The sequence below is a fragment of the Manis javanica genome, chromosome 5, assembly GCF_040802235.1.
Source record: "Manis javanica isolate MJ-LG chromosome 5, MJ_LKY, whole genome shotgun sequence".
Taxonomy (NCBI): Eukaryota; Metazoa; Chordata; class Mammalia; order Pholidota; family Manidae; genus Manis; species Manis javanica.
In genome coordinates, this window is record NC_133160.1 from 71,468,336 (window position 1) to 71,490,141 (window position 21,806).

Genomic DNA, 21,806 nt, shown 5'->3' on the forward strand with positions numbered 1-21,806 from the left:
AGTGCAATAAAAAATCCAGCCCGGTGCAGACTTTTGCCTGTTCCAATACACTCCATATCATTTAGTTTTACAGAGTGATCATCCCCAAACTTGTGGGGCTCCTAAGGATGTTTACTTCTTACTATTAAGATGATGGTTTTGTTCTTGCTGTTGTTTGTTGATGGGATGCTCATAGGTAGAAAGTGAGCTGCTTTTTTCCTTAGTTTTGGCTGGTGGCATTTTATCTTCAAAGATGTGATTCTATGGATGCAACTTATTTCCAAAAATCAAAGGATCCTCAAAGGACCAAATAATAATAAAGAGTGGGATTATATTACATAGCAGCTATATCATTTACTATGAAAGAAGGAGACAGAAAAAAATTAAAAGCAATATTATTGGTGTATTTTTCCTAGAAAGATACAAAAAATTCATGTATTTAAAAAAATAAGCTTTTAATTTTAGTTAGTGTAAGATTTACAGAAGAATTACAAAGATAGTGAGAGTTCAATATACTTCATGCCCAATTTCCCAGGATGGTATATATGACACAATTAACTAACTAGTACTTAAACATTATTATTAACCAAAGTCCTTTCTTTTTCAGATTTGTTTTTAACTAATGTCCTTCTTCTGTTCTAGGACTCAATCTAGGATATAACATCACACTTAGTCATCATGTCTCCATAGGTCGTGCCCATCTCTTAGACTCTTCTTATTTTTGATGACCTTGACTATTTTGAGAACTATTGGCCAAGACTTTTGTAAGTCTTTCTGCTGGGACTTGTCAATTTTTTCCGTGTGATCAGACTGGGTTTATGGGCTTTAGAGGAAGGCCACAGAGGTAGAGCACAATGCTCAGCAGAGTGCCTCCAGAGTCCCTGCTGTCCGCGGGACTCGCAGCTGCTGGCGTGGATCGTGACCGCCTAGCTGAGGCAGTGTTTGTCAAGTTTCTCCACCACACTCTTTCTTTCCTCCTTTCCGTACTGTATTCTGTGGAAGGAAGTTACCATGTGCAGCCCACCCTTAAGGGGTAAGGAGTTATTCTCCACTTCCTGTGATCCATTCTGAGTTAATTTCTGTGAAATATGTAAGGTCTGTGTCTAGTTTTATTTTTTTGCATACGGATATCCAATTGTTGTAGCACTGTTTTAAAACTCTCCTTTCTCCATTGAATTGCCATTGTGCCTTTGTAAAAATTAGTTAACTGTATTTGTGTGGACATTCTCTAGAGTGCTTTGTAAGAAACTGAGTTGACTTAGATTTTATTTCCTCTAGTCTGTGTATTTACTTTTATTAAAATCTTTTATCTCCATATAGCTAACTATCATTTTAGCCTGTGAAAATGAGACCTCTGAATAAGAAAATTTAGCTTCAGTTTCTTCCTCCATAGGTGAGACTAGTAGAATATCAGGGTGAGAAAGGGAATTTAGAAACCCTCCACGTTAACAATATTGCTTATCCTGTGAGAAAAAGCAAGGTGTCTGAATGACTTGCTCAAGGTCAAATAGCTGGTGATACGACCACTAACCAATGATCAGTGACTAACCAAGGACTCCAGCCAGGCCTGTCACCCTGCAGGGTATCCTGCTGATGCCTTGTTGGATCACTCTCTCCAGTCATACTAATTCATAGACATACATACTGCTCAGGTGACTAAGTAAATATTGTATCAACCACAAAACTAATCAGAAAACTAGCCCCAGGGGATCGTTAAGAAGCCAGGTTGGCTACACCATGGCACTAATGAGCAAACTCCTGAGTTCTTGTATCCCTGGAGGACTGGCTTATTTTTTTTATCTGTAGCCAAACAGCACCTATGAAACCTCTTACAAGCCTGGAAACTTTTGCTTCTGGTCACAAAAGGAACTCCATGACAAAGTGCAGGAATTGTATATACAGTCAACTGCTGGAAAAAATAACAATGGGCATGTCCTGCAGATACTGTTAGGAAGACAATTTTCATATGGGAAAAGCAACAGAGCACCTAATCCTGTGTGGGTGGACATTACATTTGTGATTCCTTTGTTCACAGGAAATAGACATATGAAGAGATATTGGGTCACTTAATAAATGGAAAGAGATTTTAACTATACCTTTGACATTCGGATACCACAACATTTCTTAGATAAATAGATTCATAAATCTAGATTCCTATCTATTTTTAGAAAGAAATTTAGGCCTGTAGGCTGAACAGTTAGATCACAGAATGCTTCCCAGCCTCATGTGCCTCATCCAAAGCAGCAAAAATTATGTTGGACAGTGAAATGTATCTCCGTGAGTTGAGGGGTTAATTTTATTCTTTTATTAAACTTAAGTCAGATCTACTACCATAACCATCTTGCCAGTTCTTTTAAAATATATTTGAGTCCTGTAATTTCCCCATTATTGCCAAAGTCATAATTAATTATGCAGGCCAGCATTTATTAAGTACCTATTGTGTACTTAATATTATCCTAAGCATATTTGTGCTCATTATTTTCTCAGCCAATCTTTACAAGACTATCAGAGAGATATCATCATTATCTTCATTTTGTTCTGATTAAGAAAATAACAACCTTGCAGTTAATGTTCAAAATTTGTTATGACTTGTGCTTACTGCCTCCCAGTCAAAACTCCAACTTCTGTATGTCCCTTATTACAGCTAGCTGCCCATGAGATTGAGTCATTACATTAATTCATGCTAAGGTAAGAATGAGGACAAATGTTTTATTTCTCTTAGAAGAGACTCAGAGGAATCAAATCTAATGATTGGTTTTTCTGGTAGTAAAAAGACATTGTTGGGAAAGGGAGTATGGAAGGCAGAGAGAAATTTTCTGCTGTGGAGTTGACTGTCCCTTCAAAAACATTTCTTAAATGTTTACCCAATGAGGTGGAAAACCAGGTATGAATGTCTGTCAACAAGAATAGTGTGTATCGGAGAATGAAGACTTGGTTTATTCAGGGCATACTGCTGGAAAAAGTAGAGACCTGTTGCATGTGGTGGAATTTTCTGTCAGAGTCATCTACCCACAGGTGGGATAAATGAATTAACTGTAGTTCTGCAGCTAAAAATTCACAGTTAGTAATTATAATCATTGGAGAAGGTCCAGGCAAAGGGTTACAAAAGTAACTTGGTCAAATTTCATGTACTTTTTCTTATTTTCTATTTTTAGTCTACTGACAATTAGACACATTTCTTTTCAGTCTTTCCTACTTCCAGACAAACATTATTGGATGACATGGATTCAAGAATACATTTCTATGCAATTTCTTTAATGCCTTCAGACAGATACTGTTTTGTGTATTTTATCTAGATTTTCTAGTTATTCTCAGTGAGAACACTGGCCTTCTCAGCTCCAAGTAGAGGACCTGACGTACATTCCTGAAAATGTGTCTCTACTTCCTTATTTATTCTGTTAAGATTAACAAGTAATATAAACAGTTTAGCCACGTAGTCTACTCACTTTCCAATCCACTTGCTTACTTTATGAAGTGTAAATTAGCATGTTGCTATATTAGCATATATCTTATGAAATTTTAATGAATTTTAAGTGAATATCTGGTGGTCATAATCACCACATTTGTGTATTTATACATGAATTTCAACTAACCAATAGAGATAATGGGGAAATATTATAAATTTGTTTTTATAACTAAACTTAATTTCAGTAGTGAAGTCTCATTTTATTTAGGTGTCAGAAACTTAATCTCAGTAAACTTGGGGATCTCCCGAGGATTGTGTTTAAGTAACAAAGGCCTTACACAGTGGCAGAGCATGAAGATTAGGCAGAGATCTAATGTTCACTGTCATCTGTCCATAATAACCACTGACATGGGCAGCATCCTGTCTCTCCAGGCAGTGCTCCGTTATGGCATGTCTCGACCTTCATTCCTACTTATATGCCCCTTTATGTCCACTGGCTCTCTCTGTTGGCCTTGTTTTCATTTCTGAATACAAAGGAAACTTTCTAGTGCTCCTGAGCCAATCAAGCAGAAAAATGATCTGGCTGTTTAGACACTATCTATTTTTTCTTTAGGGCTTTGCTGTTTGCCTGGAGCTAAACTCTCACTCTCTTTTGGGATTAATCTTCCAGTTCTAGGGGAGAGACACAGGTATGCTTCACAAAGTCTTGCCCCAATTCTTGTTTATTCCATGAGTCCTTTCAATTTCCCTAAAGAATCCAGGAATAATTGCTTTCTGTTGTCCAATGCATTCTCTGGAGCAATAATAGTAGTTTAACCTGGCTGAAAATAGGAAAATAAAATACTAGAGAAAAACAAAGCAAAACATTGGTTAATATTTTTTAAATTATGCTACATGTGTATTCAATCAATAAAGCCTTACTTACTCATTGAAATCTAGTCTGCCAGGTAATATGCCAGACACTAGACAGCAATGCTGAACAAGGTGCACTCCTTACCTTCTGCTCTGTCCAGAGCAAAACAGGGAACACACATGTAAAAGAAAGAGGCAATTTCAAGACTTCTAGTTAAATGTTTACTCACCTCTCCTCCCAAAATTCATAGAAGTGACAATAAAAGCCTTTTAAAAAGAGGCACAAACCTATAAAGGCAAAAGATGAAATACTTTTTCATCTGGCAGCAAAGGATTGTCAGAAACTAGAAAACAGATGGAGTAGAGGTAAAACTGATTTTACTACTGAAACCAAAGCCAGCAGTAAGGACAGCTAGGAAGGCTGATTTGAACTATTGAATCTCAGAGGTATTTAGAAAGACTAGGGATGCAGGTGATCCTGACAATGGAGGGATTAACTAAAGGTCTGTAAAAAAAAAATGAGTTGGCAGCCAAACTTTTTCTTTCTGGGTGAGAATGTGGTTGAGTCCTTTATGGGAAACTATCTAAAAACAAAAACAAAAACAAACAAACAATCAGCAAAATAACCCAGCCAGCTCACTCTGCATCATGTGCACCAGTCTGGTTTTTTTATTGTTTTATTTTTAAATAGGAGCAGATAGCCTATTTAAGGAAATCCTTTGCCATGATAGATAGAACCAAATCAAACAAACACTTGGAGAAAATAAAAACTCTATATGAAGTAGAAGAAACCTTAAATACAAATAAACAAGCCCTATAGTTAATATTCTCATGTGGTAAGAAGAGAGACAGCATCTGGGAAACAGTGAGAGAAGGCTGGAATGAACCTTTCAGAGATCAAAAAATTGCTCTTTGACATTAAATATAATAGAAATTTTCAGAAGAAAGAAGATAAATTAGAGGAAATCTTCCAGAGAGTCAACTAAAAATAAATGAAAATGGAGGCGGAAAGGAAAAAGAGTTTAGGAGGCCAACACCTGAAAGAGCATGAGTTCCAGAAAGAGAGAGTACAAAAAAATAGGGTTAGATATGCTTTAAGAAATAGTCATGAAGATTTCCCTGAGGAGAAGGACATGAGTTTATAGACTGAGGGAGCTCACTTGGTGTCCTATTCAATGCATGCGGGCAAAGACAACAACTCACACTAAGGCCTGCCATTGTGAAATTTCAGAACCTTGGAGATAAAGAAAAGATTCTACAAACTCCCAGAAATTAAAAGCATAAAAAAGATCCAGAATCAGAAAAGCACCAGATTTCTTACCTGCCACAGGGAAAGCTAGAATTCAGTAGCGCAATCCTTTCAAAGTTCAAATAGAAAATTACTTCATATCTCGATGTCTCTTCTGTGTCGATTTTTCTAACAAGTTGAAGGCAGATGAAAAACATGTCAGACATGCAAGTTTAAAAAATTTTTGCCTCCTTTTCAGGAAAGTACTGGAGAATGGTTTCCATAAAATAAGGAAATAAACCAAGAAGACATGGTGGTCCAAGAAACAGGGCCTAAACTAGGAATGAAGCAAAGGGACAGGTAGATTGACCAATCATTCCAGTTTGCCGGCCCTGAGGGGGTACCAGATGTGGGACTTGGCAATTTTTAAACTGGGCCACTTCCTAGCAAGCCAGGATGAGTTGGTCACTCTACGTTCAGCATTAACAGTGAGGGGAAGTCTCAAGTAGAGAGCTGGCAGCAGATAAAGAACAACTGGACCAGACAGGGAGGAGAGAGTGCTCCAGAAGGGAGGTCAGGGAAGTACATGCACACATAAGTGAATGTGTGTGGATGTGTGTGCACGCCCGTGTGTGTGTGTCCCTGGTGAGTTTGAAAGTATTTAAGAAGTTTCTCTTTTATGGGAGAGTTTAGAGATAAGTAAGTTGTAGGCACACAGGCAATGAAACCAAAGAGGGTAGTGGGAACAATATGGAAAACAAAAATTTATGAAAAAAAGTGAAATCAGAAGACATTAACATGGCTCTTCTGTGAATTATATTTACATAATAAGAATAGTAAGCACTAATTATTAGTTAAGAATATAGCCAGAAATTAAAACTATTGAAATGATGGAGCAAGAGTGTGTGTGTGTAAAGAAAGCTCAAAAGTCGTTATCTTCCATGGTATGGAGTCAATAGATAGTATCCTTTAAAAAAGCATGTAATTAAAAAAAATGGAGACCTATTCCCGAAAAAAAATAGTTCAGAAAGTTGAGAAAATCTACTTCTGGAGAATAGAAATTAATTGGAAATGAGTAAGGCAAGAGAATTTTTATTGTAAATATATTGAAAAGTTGACTTTAAAAATTATGAACATGAATATCTTTGAATAATGTATTTTTTAAAGAAGTAATCAGTCGACAGCTTGTATTCTAATTCATTTCTGTAATATTAACAGTTTTTCATTTTAATGTAGTCAAACAGAGTAGTGTTTAATGATTTGTTCTTTGTGGTCGTAATTTCTTCATTAATGTGATGTCAAAACACAATGTAGAGTGAAAGAATTGCTAAAGGGTATGTATAATACATTACTAATTATATTAAATTGAAAGCACTAAGCAATACTATATATTTTGATTAGATACATAAAACCAGGATACATAGGAGGGAGTAGCAATGGCAATACAATTCTGTGCCCATAACATTTTGAATTTTTAATTAACAAAATATGCATTGTAACAAGCTTTAATCTGTAACAAAGTATCCTTTTTACTTTTCCATAGTTTGAGATATTTCATAGTTAAAAAGAAAATCAATAGGCAGCCACAATACACGAGGCAAGGCTTTCCATTGAGGAAGGTGCTCCGTGCTGGGGAACCCACGGGAAGGCCCCTAACCCAGATCGGGAGCCTAGGTTAGGAATGGCTTCGGAAGGCAGCGACATCCAAGTTACAGCCTGAGGGGAGCTGGCAGCGCTGGAGGCGGGGGTCTGCTGATGGACCAGGGTGGTGGAACTGACCCTAGAAAATAAGGCGCATTTGCGTTGTGTGTGTTGGCAGAAAAATAGTGAAGACCCTATAAAGCCTGTTCCGACCATCCAGTGAATCATAAATATTGTTATCAGCAGAGTGCGAGAGGGTTCCCGGGAGACCGAGCGAAGAATGTGGTGTTTACATTTAATTGGTAGAAACGCTCCGCTCATCCTTTACAAAATGCCTTCCCCCTAGTTGCCTTTCTCCTAATTGCGTTCCCCTGTGTTCTCAGCGAGGCCCGGCCTTCCCCCATCTGGACCATGAAGGCCAACCACCCCCTTTCGGTTCTAAAAGCATCTCCCATGTGCCCCTTGGGCAGCCCACGTAAGCGTAAGGGCCTTGTCAATACGCTCTCCCCCTTTCAGTCTCCTCTCCTTGCCAAAACCCCCGCCTCCGCCGCGCGGCTGGATTCCTGGGTGCTGAGTCACGCCCGCCCCTAGGCCGCCCCGCCCCGCTGCCGGTGCCGGCGTTGGCTGAGCAGCGCTGGCTCAGAAGGGGGCGGCCGAATGTGGATTTTCCTACTCAAGTCCACGTTGAGAGCGCAGAGCTTGTGCTAAGAATCAATGAGTATTTGTCGTGGCTCAAGTAGCTCAGGCGGCTGAGGTTTATTTTTCTCCAAGGTAGTTTTAAAAAGTATTTGTAAATATGTACTTTGTTCCGCGTGTGTGATGTGAAAGCTCTTTCTGTTCGATGTTTTGAATCCCCTGTTTAAACCTTCTAAAAGGTTTTCCCTCCAACAAAAAACATGATTTGATTTTAGTGTTATGCACATTTTTTATGTTGTCCTTTTTAGAAGGAGGTAAAATTTACATACAGTGAAACGAATGTAAGTAAATCCTAAATCCTGAGTTTTGATACATTTATGTGGACATGCAGTTATCACTCAAACCAAGATAGAGAACCTTTATGTCACTCCCAGAAAGTTCTCTTGTTCCTCTTTTTATTAACTTTACCCCTACAGAACACTGCTCTTGATTTCTATTACCACTTGGTTTTCATGTTCCTTGAAGGTAATATAAATGAAATTAGAAAGTATCTTTGTGTCTTGCTTCTTTTGTTCAGCATGTTTTTGAGATTATTTGATGTTGTGTTCTTTTTTATTGCTGGATACCACTACATTTTATGAATAAACAGCATTTTATTTATTTATTCTCATTGTTATGGACATTTCAGTTGTTCCTACACACAAATTTTTAAAATAAGTAAACTGTGTTAAAAGGTTTAGAACTTTTCTGTGTGGTAGAGATTTTTCTTAATGAAATCAAAATTATATTCCTAATTGATTACCAAAAAAATTAGAATTAGATTCTCTGTATCCCATAGACTCTGACTCTTGGAAAGATGGAAATCTGAATGTCAAAGGAGAGAGTGTCTTCATGCTCCCTTGATTCCAGTTCTCAGTTTTTAAAGCCATATTAAATAATAACAGAACTTTGAACTCTTCTTTGCTTGATACTGTATGAACACTGAGCAGCTAATTCACTCATAACACTCTTTAACAGTGGCGTATACCAAGTTTCAAAATGAAACTGGGTAAGTAAGACAGGTCATGGGTATTGTTCAAAACCTAGGTGAAGTTTGAAGTAGGAAGGCCGAGGACCCTGAAATTGGAACTTGGGTCTAGAGTGTCATTCATGTTAATCTCTGTAAGTAAACTATTTGAATTAGTTATCTATTCTGTAAAAAATTATCCCAAAATTTGGTGGCTTAAAACAGCAAAAATTCTTTTATCTAATAATTTCTGGGGGTCAAGAGTTGAGAACTGTTAGCTGGGTAGAGGTGGCTCAGAGTCTCTCATGAGGTTGTGGTAAAGATGTTGGGACATACGGTCAAGGAGGAGACTTAGGAGAAAAAAATTCAAAGAAAAGATGCTTGCAATGGGTCTTAAAGAATGAATAGGATGGAGGTTCCTCAAAATGCTCAAAATAGACTTACCATTTGACCCAGGAATTCCACTTCTAGGAATTTACCCTAAGGATGCAGCACTCCAGTTTGAAAAAGACAGATGCACCCCTATGTTTACCACAGCACTATTTACAATAGCCAAGAAATGGAAGCAACCTAAGTGTCCATCAGTAGATGAATGGATAAAGAAGATGTGGTACATATACACAATGGAATATTATTCTGCCATAAGAAGAAAACAAATCCTACCATTTGCAACAACATGGATGGAGCTAGAGGGTATTATGCTCAGAGAAATAAGCCAAGCAGAGAAAGACAAATACCAAATGATTTCATTCATCTGTGGAGTATAAGAACAAAAGAAAAACTGAAGGAACAAAACAGCAGCAGAATCACAGAACCCAAGAATGGACTAACAGTTACCAAAGGGAAACAGACTGGGGAGAATGGGAGGGTAGGGAGGGATAAGGGCAGGGAAGAAGAAAGGGGGTATTATGATTAGCATGTATAATGTGGGGGGTGGGGGAAAGGGGAGGGCTTTGCAACACAGAGAAGACAAGTAGTGATTCTACAACATCTTACTATGCTGGTGGACAGTGACTGTAATGGGGTTTGTGGGGGGACTTGGGGTAGGGGAGAGCCTAGTAAACATAATGTTCTTCATGTAATTGTAGATTAATGATAACAAAAAAAAATGTTATGAAAATAAAATAAAATAAATATAAACTTAAAAAAAAGAGAGAGAATGAATAGGAGTTCCCCAGATGAACTAACAGAATGTAGGGGAGGGTGATTGAAGCAGGCATGGGAGATAACAAATGTAATAGTAGTTTGTTAGCAAGAAAGCAGAGGGTGGGAATAAATAAAGTTAGAGGAAAAGTTCAGGAAGGTCAGTGCATACCTTGCTAAATTTTCCATAGGCAATTTGGATCTGCTTAAAATCTACTGATTTTAAGCATGGAGTAACACAATCAGATTGGCATTAAGAAGGTACGTTAGAGGAGAAATTAAAAGGCTAGTAAAAGATTATTGTAATAACAAATGGGTAGGAAGGAGCCGACATAAGATACGGAGAGGTGTTAGAACCTACCACCTTCAATGTGGGGTGGAAGGGGTTGGTGAGGGAAGGTAAAGGATCCAGAAGTACTGTCAGGATTCAGCATCAGTGACTGATAAACAGTGATGTCTTCAGCCAGAACAGGGAATGTGAAAGAAAAGCTGGTCTTGGAGGAAAAATGGTAAGTTAGGTTTGGGCACGTTAGTTTTGAGTTAGCTATGGGAGGTCCTGGTTGAGACATGAGTAGCACAGGTAAAAAGGTATGAGTCTAGAGCTCATGTGGCAATTGAGAAGTGTCCTTTGATATGGCCAGGACTGCTGCAGGATGGTAACACAGTAATGAATGGAATATGGAACTGTGTCTCAGCAAGGATTCTCTTCTATAGATTAGTGTTCTCAACTGGGACAATTTTGCCCTGCAGGGGACATCTGGCAATGTTGGGAGACCATTTTGTTAGACACAATGGGAATGGAAGGGATGCTACTGAGAAATAGTGGGTAGAGGCTAGAGATGCCATGAAACATACTACAGTGCCAGGACAGCATCCCCTCTGCCCTACTCCACTAACAAATAATAGCCCAAAATGTCAGTAGTGCGATGGCTGAGTGTAACTCTGGGGGAAAATCCGGGGCAAAATACCTTTGAAACCAAAATCAGTCAAAGGGAGAAATAAACTGGGAGAACCCCGTTTATTTCTTACAAGCAGTCATCCCGTCTCTCTCTTGACCCCACTGCAGCAGAAGAGAGCTCCACCCAACCTCTCAGTTCCAGATAAGCCCTCACACGCCCTTGTAATTACTTATTGATATGTAGATGGCCTAAAGTCTCCACCCCTTGGGAACACCTATTGATATGCAGATGCAGTAAAGTCAGGTGAAAGATTCTGGAAATATTGCAATTTTACCCACACTGACAAACCCTGATTTACAAACATAATCTCATCTATGAAATTCTGCACCAGATCTTGTGGTTACAGAGGGGGCTGTGACAGGTCTATGACCTTGCTGGTCCAATCAGATTTTTCCATGTCAAACTTGAGAAGAATGCTTCTGTAAAGCTGGAAAAATGTGAGCCTGAGATGATTGTCACCTTGCTCTTGCTGCAAGGATGACGCTGGTCCATGAGAGAGGAAAATGAGAGAGAGCTACGAGCATGTCATCAGTCATACTTTCCCTTTATTGGGATTTCTGTTTTCTTTTGTTTGGTTGTTTTTCTGACAATGTGGGAATGAAGGATCCTACCTCTATAAAGTTGAAGCTAGAACTCAATTCCCAAGCACTTTAAAACTAGGGAGGGCATGAGATTAGGCTCCACCGGGCAGAACCAAAGGGAGATTTTGATTTAGAAGAGAGTAACTTTGTCAGGGATGGACTACATCTGCACTAGTCAGTTCCTCTCGGATCCTAAACATTGATTATAAGTTCAAAGCAACTGTGCATCTTATAGGAAAATTGTGGACAAAGGAACAGGCTCGTGATGGTGGCAGAAAAAAGAAACATCTATAATTTAGAAGTTAGATCCACGTGGTTCATGAAGGGGAAATGTAATATGCTGTCATTTCACAATGATATGGTTGGATCAATCTGGCAGGATCTCACCTTAAATAGACAAAATGGCATCCCCACTAAGCCACGCATGTCTCCCATAAGGACTGGGGAGATTTGAGAAACCACATCTCCCAAATAGATGTGTCCTGGTGTGTTTTGCTGATGGTGTCTCTTTTGCATTATTTTAGTGTAATTGCCACATTAATGCAGCAACCTGTTTATTTTTGCCAAGGCTGCAGCTCAGTCATATCAGTCAAGGTTCAGTGAAGAAAAGAGAAGCCAACCCATTTAATACAGTTATGAAAAGTTTGATCGAGGGTAGTAGTGGCTTCACCAACTGTAGAAAAATTTAGGGGGGCAGGTCAGGGAAGCCACCACTGAAGAGCTCAGCCTGAAGTACCAAAGAGGGTTGGGGTTCTCAAGTTTACCAGGAAGCTGCTGTAATCCTCAAAAAGTCCACAAACTGTCTTTTTCTGCAGCCTCAGACATGGGGAGCTGCTGGTTCCCAAGAAATTTTCAGAAACTTATAGGAATTTCATGTTGCTCTATACCTGAGTCTGCAACTCTTACTTTCTCTAGTGCCTTCCAAATCTCAGCAAATGCCTCTCACTAGCAAATTCTAACAAGGGATTCTGGGAAAGATAGCTCCTGGCTTCTCCTTCCAATGGAGAAGAGACTCTGGATAGAGGTAGTGATGGTGCTGAGCACTCCACTAGTGTGGGTGTTGGGACCACTTCAGCAAAGTAAAGACACAGATGTTCCATGGAACCCACCTTTTGGAGATCCAGGCAGAGTTGGTTGGAGAGATGTAAGCTTTCAGAAGCAGTGGGCCTGAGGTTCTAGCATGTTTTTCCCATGCCTGGCATCTGTTTGCAGTGGTGGCTTCTTCCATGGAGAAGGTGGCAGTGTGATCTGGGCACTGCCCAGCCTGTGTGGCCACCAAGCATGATTTCCTGGCCCTGCCAGATACTGTGCCAAGCTACCGAAAATCCTTCAATACTTTTTGCAAAATGGGTTTTGTTGTTTATAGTAAAATATTCTGCCAGACACATCTTCAAAAAAGAAAACACTCTTTTTTCCTAAGCTAGCTAGAGTTGGGTTTCTGTCACTTGAAACTAAGAGTCCTAACGTAAATGGCTTTGTTAATTTGGGCTGAAAGCAGTAGAGGGAAAAGATTTAAATACAGGTGAGAGTAAGACCATAATCCTGGAGGATGAACCTTAAACCTTAGACAGGAAGAGGGTCCTTTCACCTTGTGAGTGAGAAATAATAGGTGTGGGCACAGATGTGTTTGTATGTGTAGGGTGAAAATTCAGGGCAAGTAGGCCTGATAGGTAGGAATCAAGGCCATCTGCTGGGAGAAAGGTGAGGGCTAGGATCTCAAGGAGAGCTGTGAAAGATTAGAATAACTATCATGAGGGATGGAGAGAGAACTGAGCAGGGACATATTAAAGGGTTGCTAAGAAATAATGTAGGCCCAGTTGAGACTGACACCCCCAAATTTGATGCAAGCCATTCTGGGGTGTGATTCAGTGGTGTGCAGTCACACTCAAGCAGCGTGCATATAGGGACAGGTGATGGTAGGGTAGGGGCCAGCTGGATACGTGAATGAAGGACTGGAGAGTGAAGAGAGGACTGGAGAGTGAAGGGTGAGAATATGACAAGATGGCGGATATAAAGACTCGTGATACAATCCAGAGGTTGGATGGAGAAGAAACTGGGAACAGGAGAAAGGATGGTAAGCTGGGTGAAAAGAGACGGGCTAGAGGTACGGATGAAGTTAGAGTAATAGCAGATGTGGTTGGGATGGTAAGAGAAGAACATGGAAAACAGAAGGAAGCTGTCGGTGATGGGAATTATATTGTAAGACTTGAGAGAAGGTGCCATTCAGAGAATGGCAGTGTCCAGGGTGTGAGAGTGACTATGACACCATCCTTCAGAAGGTGAATCCTCTTCATCCCTTTCTCAGGCAAAATCCCTCCTCTCAGTTTTCCTCTCCCCTGAATCCTCATTCTCATCCCACCCAGATAATAAGACTGCATAAAGGGAAAAAACTGAGCACTATAGTTCCATCCACCACGTGCCTTGATCCCACTTAGGGTGACTTCTGGGATGGACTCCCCACTGCCCCTCCACAATACACACCTGCCTTACAGAGACTTTCTTGTAGAAGCCCACTTCCTACTCCCTTACCTTTACCCTGAAGTTTATAGAATTCGGCTGTGTTGGATTTAACCTGTTGGACTGGATGCTCTAATTGGACAGACTGTATGTATCTTTTTTAAAAAAATCACTGTGTCTGTTAGAGGGTCTAACAAAGTCTCACTCCATTTTGAAACAAGCTAAGAAGTTCCCTCCATGTTGCCCTTTAACAAGACCTTTCTGAGTTTCAGGAATTTCACGTGGAGCTGCCGAAAACCACAGACAAGAACATTCTATCTGGAGGTTCTAAGCATACAGCCTCTGTTGCCAGCAAGTAGGCCTGCAGGCCCCTGATTAACTGCAGCCCCTTCTGTCTCCCTTTAAAACACTCTCGCTCTGAATGGCGCTTCAGAAACGCCTGTCTATCACCTTCCCAGGCTGCTGGGCTTCCTGAATAAAGCAACCTTTCCTTTTCACCACCACTAGTCTTGAGTTTTGGCCTTTGGGGTGACAAGCTGCCGATCTTGTTTACAGAACCCAGCCATGGCCTGGTAACAATTTCAGCGACTATGACAGGGTCTGACACCATAAATTAATTAAATGAGTGAAGAAAAATCCCAGATAGAGAAACCAATGTTGAGACATCCATGAACTGGCCACAAGAGTCAGAGGAGCTGGTGAGTGCGAGTGCCAAGAAGCGGTCTGTTCATAGATAAGGCCTCCTGCAGTACAACTGTGGATCATAGGGACTCAATCTGGGTCTTTGAGTGGGATAGGTAGGGACTGAAACATCTGCAAGAAAGATGAGAGCGAGGTTTTAGTGGTGAAAGATTTTGGAAGAAGAAAGAGGGAGGAGAAATTGAAACCAGTCCTTCTGTTATTTTTAGGCATTAAACAAGTGAGCTCATCTAATCCTAACCACTACCCCAAATTAGGAAAAATCAAATCATTGTCCAGTGTCACACACTAGTAAGATCATAAATCAGAACTTCACCCTTTCAGGGATAAGTCATCTCTAGAAGTCAGAATCCCTGTCTGAGAATACATCTGTTCCTCGGGCAAAATTCTCTTACAAGGTTTCCTTTTCATTCTTTGTCATATCTTCCTCATCATTCTGATTATCAATGGTTTCTAGGTAACAGCAACTGTTGTTAAAAATAAAAGCCCCACACCAGGATGGATTCATTCACCCATTCACTTTCAAAACATTCAATGGGCAACTACTAAGTGTTGAGCACTGTGCTAGGTGCTAGAGATTCCACAATAAATAAGAGAGACGGGATGCTTGTTTTATAAGTAGGCTATTTTTTATTGCTTCTTTTTACTAATAGCTTTGAAGATCTTAATCAATGTTCTAAACATTATGCCTGAAAGATGCCTATCAGAGTTTGTTTTTTCCCTAATTATTTACCCAAGACCTACATTCTAGTCTCGCTAGGGAAGTTGATTTACACTTTACTGGATAAATATAAATATTGTTTTGAATAAAAATAATGGAAAGACATCTAGAGTTAAATATCTCCTGAGGAGTCTCTGGCAAGCACACTGATCTCAATAAGAGGATATTAAAGAGTCTTTTAATAATTTAGTACCATTGGCTCAGGATGAGGTTCTGAAAGTAAATTTGGACCTGTTTCCCTGAAGGACATAATAACCACTTTAATCTAAAGGGCAAGGGCAGGGAGCCATTAGAATACTGGCTCCATTCCAGTGTCACTGCTGGGTTGTACAAGTGATGGTGAAAACCGATGGGGCTGAACTTTCAGAGCAATGCAACCTCCCCTCTACTTCTCACCCAAGGACAGTCAGGGATGGATGATGTGAGGCCAGGTAGGTGGCTTGACATACATTCCAAGGGGTGTTTCAAGAGTCTTTGGCACCATCAGATGGGGACCACAGGGGCCTACGAATGGAGAGGAGTGTAGAGGGTGGGGGTCTACTAGTTTAGCTCTATGTTGATATGGGCTACTGATAGAAGACTGGCTGAGGAAGAATAGGAGGCAGAAGGGGAATGGCACCAGGGCATATCCATTGGGCCCTGAAAAGTTGGGGCCTGACAGGCTGAGAGATTGGTCGTGACAGTACATGTTCTGCTGCAGGAGAGCAATAGGGCTCTACGAGGCTAGTTTTGTTTCCAGTGTGAGAGTAGGGGCTGAATCATCCATCAGACTAGGTCCCATGGATGGTAGTGGAAGTTTTTAGAAGGAGGAAGAACCAGGAAGGAATATGACTGATCTTTCTACAACTATTAGACATTTTCACAAATTATCTTATTTAATCCTAACCAGCACTCTAGAAAAGAAGCTGAGGAACAGAGAAATCACACACCTGGTATGCAGCAGAGTGGGGATTTGAACCCAGTGCTTGCTGACTTCAGAGAGTGTGTTCCTTCCAGCTCTTGCCCTCAGCTTTCCCTTTGTATCTATCCTCTACCTTACTCATCAGGCATTCCCTCATTTCCTCTGCCTCTTGCAATTCACTTTCCTTCTTTTTAAGTAATCATAATTTGTAGTAACTTTACTTATTAAACAAAACTGATTTAAAAATAGACTAGCCAAACTCACTGAGGCCAACATCACTGTGATACCAAAACCAAAGACATTAAAAAAAGAAAATTATAGACCAATATTCCTGATGAATATAGATGTAAAAATCTGCAACAAAATATTAGCAAACCAAAAAAAAAAATACATCAAAAAGATCATCCATTTTGACCAAGTGGGATTTATTCCAGGAATATAAGGATGGTACAATATTTGTAAATCAATCAATGTGATATATCACAATAAAGGATAAAAAAGGATAAAAGCCATATAATCATCTCAAAAGATGCTAAGAAAGCATTTGACAAAATTCAACATCCATTCATGATAGAAATTCCCAACAAAATGGGTATGCAGGAAACATATCTCAACATAATAAAGACCAATATGACAAACCCACAGCTAACATCATACTCAATGGTGAAAAGCTGAAAGCTTTTCCTCTAAGGTCAGGAATAAAACAAGGATGTCCACTCTCACCACTTTTATTCAACATATAATGTAGGTCCTAGCCATGGCAATCAGACAAGATTAAGAGATTAAAGGTATCCAGGTTGGTAAGGAAGAAGTTAAACTGTCACTATTTGCAGATGATGTGATATTGTACATAAAAAAACCCTAAAGACCCCACCAAAAAGCTATTAAAACTAATAACTTGATTCAGCAAAGTTGCAGGATACAAAATTAATACACAGAAATCTCTTGTGTTCTTATATACTAACAATGAACTAGCAGAAAGAGAAATCAGGAAAACAATTCCATTCACAATTGCATCAAAAAGAATAAAATACCTAGAAATAAATGTAAACAAAGAGGTGAAAGACCTGTATTCTGAAAACTATAAGACACTCATGAGAGAAATTAAGACACAAATAAATGGAAATCTATCCCATGCTCATGGATAGGAAGAATTAATATTGTCAAAATGGCCATCCTGCCCAAAGGGATTTACAGATTCAATGCAATCCCTGTCAAAATAACAATGACATTTTTCAGTGAACTACAGCAAATAATCCTAAAATCATACGGAACCGCAAAAGGCCCCAAGTAGCTAAAGCAATCCTGAGAAAGAAGAACAAAACTGGGGGGGTATTAAGGTCCCTGACTTCAAGCTCTTCTACAAAACTATAATCATCCAAACAGTATGGTATTGGCACAAGAAGAATAGAGAGCTCAGATATAAATCCACACATATATGGGCAATTAATGTACGATACAGGATGAATGAATATGCAGTGGGAAAAAGACAATTATCTTTAATAACTGGTTTTGGGAAAGCTGGGCAGCTACATGCAGGAGAATGAAACTAGATTACTGTCTAACTCCACACACAAAGGTAAACTCAAAATGGATCAAAGACCAGAATGTAAGACACAAAATGATAAAATTCTTAGAAGAAAACACAGGCAAATATCTCTTGAACAACTTTTTGTTCAATCTTTTATGAGCAATTTTTTCCTGGACACAACTCCCTGGGCAAAGAAACAAAATAAAAAATGATCAAGTGGGACTACATCAAACTAAAAAGCTTCTATATAGTAATGGACATGATCAACAGAACAAAAAGGCAACCTATAGTATGGGAGAATATATTCATAAATTATTTACCTGAAAAGGGGTTAACATACAAAAGTACATAAAGTACTCATGTGCCTCAACACCAAAATAAATAACCTGATTAAAAAATGGACAGTGGACCTGAGTAGACATTTTTCCAAGGAAGAAATACAGATGGCCAACAAGCACATGGAAAGATGCTCCACATCTCTACTCATCAGGGAAATGCAGAACAAAAACACAATGAGATATCACATTACACCAGTCAGAATGGCCACTATCCAAAAGATAAGAAATAACAAGTGTTGGCAAGAATGTAGAGAAGAAGGAGCCCTCCTACATTCTTGGTGGGACTGTAAATTGGTGAAACCACTTTGGAAAGCAGTATGGAGGTTCCTCAAAGAATAAAAATAGAAATACCATATGAACCAGTAATTTCACTTCTAGGAATTTACCTGAAGACAAAATCTCTTTGATTTGAAAAGATGTATGCACCCATGTTTACTGCCACATTGCTTATAATAGCCAAATATGGAAACAACCAAGGTATCCATATATGGTATCCATATCCAGATGAATGGATAAAGAAGATGTGGTACATATACACAATGGAATATTATTCAACCATAAAAAGAAAGAAATCCTGCCATTTGTGACACTGTGGATGGACCTAGTGGGTATTAGGCTAAGTGAAGTAAAACAGGTGGAGAAAGACAAATACCATATGATTTCACTTATTTGTGGAATATATAAACAAAATGAACAAAATAGCAGTAGACTCCTAGACACTAAGAGTGACTGGTGGTTACCATGGGGGAGGGGTTAATGGGTGGGTGGGGAGGGTGAAGGGGATAAAAGGGCACAAAAATTCTCTATCAAAATATATTTGGTCACAGGTATGGTAGTACAGCATGGAGAATATAGCCAATGAACCTGTAGTATCTTTCTACATTGACAGACTGTAACTGCACTAGTAGGGCTGAGGATTTAATAATATGGGTAACTGTTGAACCACAGTGTTGTATACTTGAAACCAATGTAAGATTGTATATGACCATCAACTATGGTTCAATTAAAGAAAAAAGACTAGTTGCAAATTTTATAGTCTTCTAAAAAACAAGACTCCGGCTCTTTGAAAATTTGGAAAAAATTGTCTTGTACCTACTTATACAAAGCCTTTTAGCCATTTTTTTCTTTCTTTATCCATATAATTAAGGGAAACAGTAGGTCAATGAATGTATGATCAAAGTATTAGAGTTGAGAGACGTAGAAACTGCAACACAAAGAAGCTGAGCAACTTTAGAATAGATTGCCTAGTTCCTGAACGATCCAAATAATTGAGGGAAAGAGTGATATCAGGAAAATTCTGAGTTTACAAATAAAATGAGTTTCCAAAGTGAGTTTATCAATTAGTTATCTGACATTTGTCATTTCCCCAGTGAGAAGAACATTTTCGGAAGGAATGCAACCTGATTATCTCATCAGAAAATAGCTGAAACCTGTCGTTTTTACTCAACAACAGTACAACAAACAAACCAAAATTATTATGCAATATTTAAAGTTAATGCAACATAAAGACAACACACTGAGTAAGACTGTCCATCAGTTAAATACACTGTTCAAAGCGGAATCTTTAGGTGGCAGTTTCTCTTCACATGTTTCCACTCGATCCTTTTTAGAAAGCTCAGTTCACACACACAAAAAGGCACTTTCCTTCTCTGGTTTTTCTGTTCACTTAACCAGACCACCCTTTCTCCTCTTCATTGCCTGATAAAATATGCTCCCTCAAAGACCAATTCAAATGTTACATCAAGAGATTTTTAAAATCCCTGGACAAAATAATAGCTGTGCCACCTCTGAAACAATTGCATTTTGATTGCATTATATGCATTTCTTTCATGAGTTACAGTCCTGTTAATATTTATTTTCATGCTTTATCTGTAATATTAAAGTGTAAACTCTTGTGTATGTCTTCTCTATAGGGGCTCAGTAAACAGTTGTCAAATACAATTAAATGATAATTCAGGTTTCTCCTCAAGTCTTCTCAGAAATGCCTTCAGACCACCTTTCCAAGATAATATTGCCCTCACCCCCATTCCCTAGCCCTGCTTTCTTTTCTTTATAGCACACATCATACTGGACACAATAGGTATTTGTTTATTGTCTGTCTCTTCTACCAGAATGTATGACCTACTTTATTTCATTTACTGTGCTAGCCTTTCTCCAGTGCCTAGAAATGTACATTCTCAGCATGGTATCTCTACATGACCTTAGGTCCAGAGTAGGAGTTGAATCAGTCAATGTAACCAGAAGTGAAAGAAATACCAACTGTGGCATATCAAGGCACTGGGTCTAATAATTTATATATTTTATCACAATTTAGTTGCAGGACATAGAGCAAGTCATTAACCCCTGATAGGTATCACTATGGTATAAAACCAGTAAGACCGTTAAATAAAGAATCTTTGAGTTTTGGTCTAATTCTATTACTCTCAGAGTAGCAAGTGAAAGACAATGAGGAAACAGAGTTCAAGTGGATGTTTGTGGGAAATGGAATGCTGTAGACCAGAGTAAGCAGGCTGCTCTTGGTGAAGGGCAGAGATAAAGTGAAAAGCTTCAGCGAGGAGAGAAAGTTGCAGAGGAAAGGGATGCTTTCAGATATACGGGCCTATCAAGAATGCTTTGGGAGAGGTGCTGGGTACCTGAGACCACGTAGAGATGCTGGGCTGATTGAGAAGAGGCCCTTAGGGAAGACGAAAGGCAAGCTGAAAGGGGAGGATGCGTATTATGTGGCAAGCTCCACATACTTTGCAATTTTGCCTCCCTTTCTAGTAAACAACAACTCTGCTGTGACTTTGTCAGGGCCTGGTTAAGCGCTTGACTCACATGTGAAAGTAAATTATTTTTATTTATTATTATTATTTTTTGGTATCATTAATGTACAATTACATGAGCCACATTGTGGTTACTAGATTCCCCCCACTATCAAGTTCCCACGACATACCCCATTAGTCACTGTCCATCAGCTTAGTAAGATGCTATAGAATCCCTACTTGTCTTTTCTGCGCTACACTGCCTTTTCTGTGCTCCCCGCCAACATTATGTGTGCTAATCATAATGCCCCTTTTTCCCCTTACCCCTCCCTGCCCACCCATCCTCCCCAGTCCCTTCCCTTTGGTAACTGTTAGTCCATTCTTGGGTTCTGTGAGTCTGCTGCTGTTTTGTTCCTTCAGTTTTTGCTTTGTTCTTACACTCCACAGATGAGTGAGATCATTTGATACTTGTCTTTCTCCTCCTGGCTTATTTCACCAGGCATAATACCCTCTGGCTCCATCCATGTTGTTGCAAATGGTAGGATTTGTTTTCTTCTTATGGCTGAATAATATTCCATTGTGCACATGCACCACATCTTCTTTATCCATTCACCTACCAATGGACACTTAGGTTGCTTCCATTTCTTGGCTATTGTAAATAGTGCTGCGATAAACATAGGGGTGCATATGTCTTTTGAAACTGGGCTCCTGCATCCTTAGGGTAAATTCCTAGGAGTGGAATTCCTGGGTCAAATGGCATTTCTATTTTTAGTTTTTTGAGGAATGTCCATACTGCTTTCCACAATGGTTGAACTAATTTACATTCCCATCAGCAGTGTAGGAGGGTTCTCCTTTCTCCACATCCTCACCAAGATTTGTTGTCTTTTGGATGGTGGTGATTCTTACTGGTGTGAGGTGATATCTCATTGTGGTTTTAATTTGCATTTCTCTGATGACTAGTGATGTGGAGCATCTTTTCATGTG